Source organism: Saccopteryx leptura, chromosome 1 (genome assembly GCF_036850995.1).
Source record: "Saccopteryx leptura isolate mSacLep1 chromosome 1, mSacLep1_pri_phased_curated, whole genome shotgun sequence".
Classification (NCBI taxonomy): domain Eukaryota; kingdom Metazoa; phylum Chordata; class Mammalia; order Chiroptera; family Emballonuridae; genus Saccopteryx; species Saccopteryx leptura.
In genome coordinates, this window is record NC_089503.1 from 260,540,969 (window position 1) to 260,550,193 (window position 9,225).

At 49.8% G+C, this 9,225-nt stretch overlaps 1 pseudogene; it reads right to left on the minus strand.

Moving 5' to 3' along the window:
- Positions 1 to 3,612: 3,612 nt before the first annotated feature.
- Positions 3,613 to 3,997, minus strand: LOC136389271 (cytochrome c oxidase subunit 7C, mitochondrial pseudogene; annotated as a pseudogene).
- Between the last annotated feature and the right edge of the window lie 5,228 nt (positions 3,998 to 9,225).

Consider the following 9,225-nt stretch of genomic DNA (forward strand, 5'->3'; position numbering starts at 1 on the left):
TAGTTGCATTCATATTCATTCATTTGGCGGAGGAGTTCACAATTATTATTATGCCTGCTTTCCAGAGAAGGAAACTGAAGCTCAGAGCATTGAGGTTGCACCAAGCCAGGTGACTGTGAGGAGAGGGGTGCAGTCCTGGCCCCTTTCAAAGATGCCCAGTGGCCATCTCTGAATTGGGCAAGGTATAAACAGTTCACCCAGTGTTACTGTTATACTGTTACTGTGTAAACAGTAGCTGGACCTCAGAATGGGTTCTTGTGGATTCTGGTCCCTTAATTGCTTTGGTCCACTTGTTCATTCATTCACTCATTCGTTTTACAATAATATTTTGAGACCTAACCATGTTCTGGGCCCTGTGCTGGGCGTGGGGGTTACAATAAGCGTAAAAGGCAAATATATAAACAAGGAGAGTTCACATGGTAATATGTACAGAGAAGGAAATCAAACACAGGAAGCAAGAGATGGCCTAGAGAGCATGCAAATAAGGGTGGAGAGTGGGCGAGTGAAGTGGGGACTGCCCTACTGTCTCCTGGATCTGCAGGGAGGCCCCCTCTGAGGAGGTGACATTTGAGCTAAGTCTGGAAAGAGAAGTCAGATGCAATGAGATCAGAAGGAAGAGCATCCCAGTTTGCAGGCACAGCATATGCAAAGGTCCTGAGTGGAAAGGAGCTGGGCATGTTTGAGGACCACGAAGGAGGATGCTGAAGCTGGAATAGGGGAAGTGAAGGAGAGGGAGGACTAAAAGACCACGGCGATGCACAGACCCTGGGCCTCCTTAGAGATTGCAAGGAGTAGTAGAATACTAGGATCATAGGAGATTCCTAGGGAATCATAGGAGAGTTTTGAGCTGGGGAGTAACTTGGTTGGTTTATAAGCTCTGCAAAGCTTCCTGTGGCTGCTGTCAATAGAAGGTACTGGGCCCTGGCCGGTTGGCTCAGTGGTAGAACATCGGTCTGGCGTGCAGGAGTTCCGGGTTCAATTCCCGGCCAGGGCACACAGGAGAAGCGCTCATCTGCTTCTCCACCCCTCCCCCTCTCCTTCCTCTCTGTCTCTCTCTTCCCCTCCAGCAGCCAAGGCTCCATTGGAGCAAAGTTGGCCCGGGTGCTGAGGAGGCACTAGAATGACTCTGGTTGCAGCAGAACGATGCCCCAGATGGGCAGAGCATCGCCCCCTGGTGGGCATGCCGGGAGGATCCCGGTCAGGCGCATGTGGAGGTCCTTCTGACTGCCTCCCCGTTTCCAACTTCAGAAAATACAAAAAAAAAAAAAAAAGAGAGAGAGAGAGAAGGGACTGAGGGAATGGTGTTGTCAGGGAGCCCAAAGGTGAGCTGGCGCAGCCTCCGGAGGAGAGATGGTGGGCCTGAGTAGGGAAGTGATCATGAGAAGGTTTGGAGGGGAATGTTCTGGAGGCTGAAAGAGAAGAGGAGTGTAGGAGGCTCCTGGATGTTCGTATGTTTGATGAAACTTCTCTGTGATTTGTGGAGTCTTGGGTGATTCTGGGAAGGTCTGAGGGTGGCCTGGGGCCTCACATTCACATCTCCCATGACCTTGAACTTCTTTGGCAAATAAGTGCATGGAAACACACATGGCCAGATGTCCACCTTTTCCCCAGAAGGCAGAAAAAGGAAAAAATAGTAAAAAAGTGCAGCTGTGGTGGGCTGAAGGCTGAATGAAACATTTCACCATTCTATGGGAAGGAAGCAAGTTAGAGCTGGCCTGTGCCTCCCTGCCCTGCTTCCTCTGGCAAACTCTCTCAGAAGCTGCTGCATTGTGCTGACAGAGCAAAGTTTGCTCTGCTTATGCCACAGGGGATGTAGAGACTGTTCTCAGTTGAGTCAGGTGTTTTTGGATTGTAATCTCTGCCCCGCCCCTGGTTACCTGTATGAGCCTGGACACAGATAGGCTTTTCAAGAAATTGTTCTGAGGCCCTGGCCAGTTGGTTCAGTGGTAGAGCGTCGGCCTGGCGTGCAGAAGTCCCGGGTTCGATTCCCGGCCAGGGCACACAGTAGAAGCGCCCATCTGCTTCTCCACCCCTTCCCCTCTCCTTCCTCTCTGTCTCTCTCTTCCCCTCCCGCAGCCGAGGCTCCACTGAGCAAAGATGGCCCGGGCGCTGGGGATGGCTCCTTGGCCTCTGCCCCAGGTGCTAGAGTGGCTCTGGTCGTAGCAGAGCGACGCCCCGGAGGGGCAGAGCATTGCCCCCTGGTGGGCAGAGCGTCGCCCCCTGGTGGGCGTGCCAGGTGGATCCTGGTCAGGCGCATGCGGGAGACTGTCTGTCTCTCCCTGTTTCCAGCTTCAGAAAAATACAAAAAAAAAAGAAAAAAAAAAAAAAAGAAATAGTCTGGAGCTACCAGATTCCCTGTGGAACAAAACAAATGGTCCCTACCTCACACCATCTACAAAAAATCAATCTTGAGTAAAGCCTTTCTTACCCTGAGCCTCTCCTGGGATATGGTCCCCACCTCCCACAGCTGTTCTGAGATTGGGTCCCAGTAAGCCTGTTGTGCAGCTAGCTCTCAAACAGCTACTGCCATTATTCTTATTTCTTTAAAATTCTATGAAGAATGCAAATGAGTGCATGTAAAACTGAAGAAATCTGAATAAAGCCTGTCCATTGTATTTGTGTGTGTGTGTGTGTGTGTGTGTGTGTGTGTGTGTGTGACAGAGACAGTGAGTGAGACAGAGAGAGGGACAGATAGGGACAGACAGATAGGAAGGGAGAGAGATAAAAAGAATCAATTCGGCCCTGGCCAGTTGGCTCAGTGGTAGAGCATTGGCCTGGCGTGCAGGAGTCCCGGGTTCGATTCCCGGCCAGGGCACACAGGAGAAGCACACATCTGCTTCTCCACCCCTCCCCCTCTCCTTCCTCTCTGTCTCTTTCTTCCCCTTCTGCAGCCAAGGATCCACTGGAGCAAAAAGTTGGCCCAGGTGCTGAGGACAGCTCCATGGCCTGTGCCTCAGACGCTAGAATGGCTCTGGTTGCAACAGAGCAACGCCCCAGATGGGCAGAGCATCGCCCCCTGGTGGGCATGCCGGGTGGATCCCGGTCGGGCACATGCAGGAGTCTGTCTGACTGTCTCCCTGTTTCCAACTTCAGAAAAATACACACACACAAAAATAATAATAAAGAAAAAAAAAAGAATCAATTCTTCATTGTGGCATCTTAGTTGTTTGTTGATTGCTTTCTCATATGTGCCTTGACCAGGGGGCTACAGCAGAGTGAGTAACCCCTTGCTCAAGCCAGCAACCTAGGGCTCAAGCCAGTGACCTGTCTGTGATCCCATGCTCAAGCCAGCGACCCTGTGCTCAAGCTGGTGAGCATGCACTCAAGCCGAATAAGCCCACGCTCAAGCTGGTAACCTTGGGGATTTGAACCTCAGTCCTTTGCATCCCAGTCTGATGCTTTATCCACTGCGCCAATGCCTGGTCAGGCTGTCCATTGTATTGATGTTAATTTTCCAGTTGTGATAATGTACTGTATTCATACAGGATGTTCCCACTGGTGGAGTGGGGTGAACAGTATCCTAGATCTCCCTGTATTCTTTTTTTAATAGTTTTATTGAGACATAATTTACATAATACGAAGTTTACCCTTTAAAAGTATTAAATTCAATGGTTTATTTTTTTTTCATGCCATTAAGTTTATTTACAAACACATCTAATATGTTGAGTTCAACAGTTTAATCCATTTTTCAAAGAGACTGCACCTCTCAAAATGATCCTCTTCTTATCTGTTTCACGAATTAATGAAAACATCCTTATTTTTTAAGCAGTTGGTGTCTTACTATGAAGAAAGGTGCAGCAAACCCAGACCCAAAGAACAGGGTCATCATGGCTAGTAACCGCCACTTGTTTTCCACTGCAAATGGCAAATTCTTCCCTGGGCCCTCCTCATAGTGGCTCCTACGGACCACAGAGGTTGTGAACTTCCGAATGCTCTGTCCCAACATTGTGCTGTCGGAAGCCTTGCAAAAAATGGCGATACCACACCACCTCCTCTTTTGCACAAGGTTTATTTATTTATTTATTTTTAAATTTATTTATTGCCTGACTAGGCGGTGGTACAGTGGATAGAGCATTGGACTGTGATGTGGAGAACCCAGATTTAAAACTCCGAGGTCAGCCCTGGCCGGTTGGCTCAGTGGTAGAGCATTGGCCTGGCATGCAGGACGTCCTGGGTTCGATTCCCGGCCAGGGCACACAGGAGAAGCACCCATCTGCTTCTCCACCCCTCCCCCTCTCCTTCCTCTCTGTCTCTCTCTTCCCCTCCCACAGCCAAGGCTCCATTGGAGCAAAGTTGGCCCGGGTGCTGAGGATGGCTCTGTGGCTTCTGCCTCAGGCGCTAGAATGGCTCTGGTTGCAACAGAGCAACGTCCCAGATGGGCAGAGCATCGCCCCCTGGTGGGCATGCTGGGTGGATCCTGGTTGGGCGCATGCAGGAGTCTGTCTGACTGCCTCTCCATTTCCAACTTCAGAAAAATAAAAATAATAAAAAAAATAAAACCCCGAGGTCGCCGGCTTGAGCACAGGCCCACCAGCTTGAGCGAGGGGTCGCCGGCTTGAGCATGGGATCATAGACATGACCCCATAGTCGCTGGCTTGAACCCAAAGGTCGCTGGCTTGAAGCCCAAGGTCACTGGTTTGAGCCCAAGGTCACTGGCTTGAGCAAGGGATCACTTCCTCTGCTGTAGCCTGTAACCCCTGTAAGGTTTGGGTTCAGAGCAGCTTTTTTTTTTTTTTTTTTTTTTTTCAGAGACAGAGAGAGAATCAGAGAGAGGGATAGACAGGGACAGACAGACAGGAATGGAGAGATGAGAAGCAGTCAATCATCACTTTCTCACTGTGCATTGCAACACCTTAGTTGTTCATTGATTGCTTTCTCATATGTGCCTTGACCGTGGGCCTTCAGCAGACCGAGTAACCCCTTGCTGGGGCCAGCGACCTTGGGTCCAAGCTGGTGAGCTTTTTTTTGCTCAAACCAGATGAGCTTGTGCTCAAGCTGGGGACCTCGAGGTCTCGAACCTGGGTCCTTGGCATCCCAGTCCGACGCTCTATGCACTGCGCCACTGCCTGGTCAGGCTCAGAGCAGCTTTTAAAACTAGAGCCCCCTTTAAAACTAAAATTCTCCTCACCCAAATTAGCCAGCTCAATGCAGCACATTTTCCTCCCCTCACTGTGAGGTTGTAGTTAATTGGCTTGCTATATTCTCTCGTTTAATGGCTTCCTGGCCTTCACTTATAAATATAACAAACAGTTTATTTTTGCAAGTCAGGGAAAGGGACCTGACAATTAGAGGAGTTTAAATCACAATAAGTGTTTATAAAAGCCTAGCTACAGGCCCCACATTGGGCACTGTCTTCTGATAAGCAGTCTACTAAGGGATCAGCTCCCCCCCCCCCCACCAGGGGCAGTGCAAACCAGTGGGAGGAAGGGGGACTGGTTTGCTTGAAGCCTCGGCATGCCTGGCTGACCTGGGACCTTTTGAACTAGCACAGGCCTCCTTTAGACAGTTGAGCCGGGGAAATAAACAATTTGGAGAAACTGTGGCATCTCTCCAATCCACAAACAAAAAAAATATTACTTTGTTCTTATAGAGGCAATGACGTCAGCCGCTTTTTCCAAGACTCCTACGTAAAGTATAAATACCTTTCTTCAACCCACCCCGGGGCTAATATGGCGTTTGGTTCCATCTGGGCACACTTGTACCGAAGCATTTTAAATAATCCTTTTGGAATACACCAGCCTTGTGTTTTCAGTTTGGCTCTCCCAGGTGCCCACCCATAAACCCAGGAAGGGATCTAGCCTGTCAGCTATCTCATACAGGATAAGGCAGTACAAACCTGGAGTTCCCTCCAGGTCAGACCTAGTCGAGAGTTTATATCGACCTGCCAGGTGCCAAGAGAAGCTGAAAGGAGGCTTTCCCCTTTCCCAGTGGACTGGCCACCGCAGCTTTAACCTAACAGCCCTCCACTCAAGGCACATATGAGAAAGCAATCAATGAACAACTAAGGTGCTGCAATGAAGAATTGATGCTTCTCATCTCTCTCCTTTCCTGTCTGTCCCCATCCGTACCTCTTTCTGATTCTCCTCTCTATTTCTGTCCAAAATATTAAAAAATAAAAATAAATAAATAAAATTTATTTACAGTGGTACCTTGACACATGAGCACTTTACATTGCGAGCAATTTGAGAGATGAGCAGTGGCTCGTGGGATTTTTGCATTAAAGCCACAAGCGAATATTTGAATCATGAGCTTCCGTCACCCTCCAATAGATAGCCTGCCAAACGTTCTGAAAGGGAGGAAGAAATAATCTTCCATGGAAAGGTTTTTGTTGAAATGGCTTCTAAGTGAAAGCGAGGAAAGTTTGGCAAAAAAGCCAAAAGTCAGTGAAGAAAATGATTGTTGGGCAAATGAGTTTGTAAAATTTGTATTTTCTGAGTTTGCTCACTTTTATTGTTAAAAATGATCCTGGGCAGCTGTCTGTGAAATTGCTAATTACCTTCCTGCTTGGGAAGGGCCATTGTTATGCTAATGTTGCTGGAGCAGGGGTTTTCCTGCCAAAAAGTTTTGAAAAGAGCAGAGGAGAAGGAAGCCATACAATGATGATTAAGCAAAGTAAAAAAGTAGCAATTAAGTTTAGCAATAAAGTTACATATCATACATAGTGTGTAAGTTGAATTTTGCAACTAAATGTAGCCTTAAGTGTGTAGAGAGTAAGTTATGTTAAGCTATAGCAGGCGCATGAAATGAAAACTTCCTCCTCTAGTCTCCTCCCCCTCCACCAGCATCTTTGCCTGACCTTGAAGGTAAATACACTTCATAAACCAGTTTATTTCTTTACATTCTCTCTTATTATGTGTGTGTGTGTGTGTGTGTGTGTGTGTGTGTGTGTGTGTGTGTATAAAGTGTAAGGTCGGTGGATAATGGGGGATGGTCACGTGGGGAACCCAGACCTGCGAACTTTGGCTAGGACCACCCACAACCAAGCACGCCGAAAGAAGCTTCGCAGGAACCCTTTGGAAAAAAGCGACCGTCTGCCAGCCAGTGAGATTTCACCACATCATATTAGCTCGACTTCCCTAGAGGAACCCTTTAAATATCTCCCACGTGGTTTAATCCTTACGACTTCCCTGGCCTTCATCTCTTCCATCTTTCTTTCTTTTTTTTTTTTTTTTGTATTTTTCCGAAGCTGGAAACGGGGAGAGACAGTCAGACAGGCTCCTGCATGCGCCCAACTGGGATCCACCCGGCACGCCCACCAGGGGCGACGCTCTGCCCACCAGGGGGTGATGCTCTGTCCCTCCGGGGCGTCGCTCTGCTGCGACCAGAGCCACTCGAGCGCCTGGGGCAGAGGCCCAAGGAGCCATCCCCAGCGCCCGGGCCATCTTTGCTCCAATGGAGCCTTGGCTGTGGGAGGGGAAGAGAGAGACAGAGAGGAAGGAAGGGGTGGGGGTGGAGAAGCAAATGGGCGCTTCTCCTATGTGCCCTGGCTGGGAATCGAACCCGGGTCCCCCGCACGCCAGGTCGACGCTCTACCGCTGAGCCAACCGGCCAGGGCCTCCTCCATCTTTCTTTCTTCGGGGCCAGGGAAACTCTCTGGGTGGGATGCGCGCTCTGTACTCAATAAAGCCTTTTGTTATTCCACACTTGGTGGCTCCGAGCCCTCTTCCTTCCTTCTTGGCAGGGAAAAATACCTTACATTTTGGTGCCGAAACCCAGGAGGAGTTGAAGTCCACAAGGACCGCTCCTCTTCCTCATCCCCTCCGAGAAAGAACCAGGATTCCAACCTTCCACCCACTTCGGCGCATGGTGCGGTAAATCCCCTGCCTCCAGCCACCTTTGAGTTCTTTCCTCCGAGTAACCGTAGCTATGTCAGGGAAGTCTTTTCCGTTCCGCGTGAGTGTGTGCTTGGGGAGACGCCCCAAGCATATCCACTTTACCTTTTCCATCCATGGCCGGACCTTGAGTTTTAGGACGCTAATACTCAAATCTGACTACTCCAAGGACTGAGGGCGTCTGGGTGGGCACAGGAATCTCCCTCCATAAAGAAGAAGAAACTGTTCTTCTCCACTGTGGCCAGGCCACAGAACCCACTGAATTAGTTTCCTGAAGGGATTTTCGGTTTTAACACCCTCACCAATTTAACTATCTCCAAAAAAGCTGGGAACTGATTGGAGATCTCTTACATACACGGCTTCTAATTATTTGCGCACCCGTCCTTAATCTCTGTGCCACCTGTCCCACCGCGCAGGCCTTTTTCTGGCCAGAGAAACCTCACCTAAAACCTCCACTCCTGATCTTTCCTTCTCCGTGGACTCCCAACCCTCTCTCCTTCCTGTCTGACCCGTGGGGTCGCTGCCCCTCTCTCGAGACTTCTCTCTAGTTCCTCGCGGACCTCTTTTGTGCTCGGGTCTCTTCCCTCTCAGAGCCACCTCCCCTCCCTTCACAAAAACCTGTTTCTTATTCACCACTACCATCTCTCTTTCTCCTCCCCTGCTGGTCAGGGGCCCCTCCCTTCTCCACTGTGTTCTTAAACTCCTCCTCTGTCAGGCCATTCTCAGCCTGGCATTGGCTCTTACACCGGTTTTCAGGACATCCAACCCCAATTTTCTTGCAGGAAGTTCTGGCCCTGTCCTGCCTTTGGCTCCAGTGTTTCCTGCAGTATCTGGGTGCCAGTCTCCGCATGAGCCCTCCTTCTTTTATTCTCAACCCCCAAACCCCTATCTGGAACCTGTGAACACGGCATTTAAAGTTTTTAATGGTCCCAATTAGTAGAAACAGGCCAAGGCTGTTCGCCAGGCCCACATGCAGCAGAAGGTAACGCTGCAAACCCCTGCTCTTGTGGCAACCCTGAGGCCAGTAGAACAACAGAGGCAAGGCACAGGAAGTGCCCGACCCAAATCCAAGCCACAAAGAGAAACCCCACCAGCAGTTTGCTTTAAGTGTGGTAAGCAGGATCATTAGTCCCGGCAGGGCCCCTGCCTGCAGCTGCCCACTGAGCCCTGCCCTGACTGCAAGCAGTCTAGTCACTGGCGGAGTGATTGCCCCTTTGAGCAACAGGTTTTTCCTCAGTGCCTCTACGTGGAGGACAAACTGCCCAAATGGGAAGGCCAATCCAGCCGGGTGGGTGCATCGCTCAAACTCCTAGGACACGGCCTGGACACAGAGAACCCAGGGTATGCTGCAACTAGTGGGTAAGTCTATCTCATTTCTTGTGGACACGGGGGC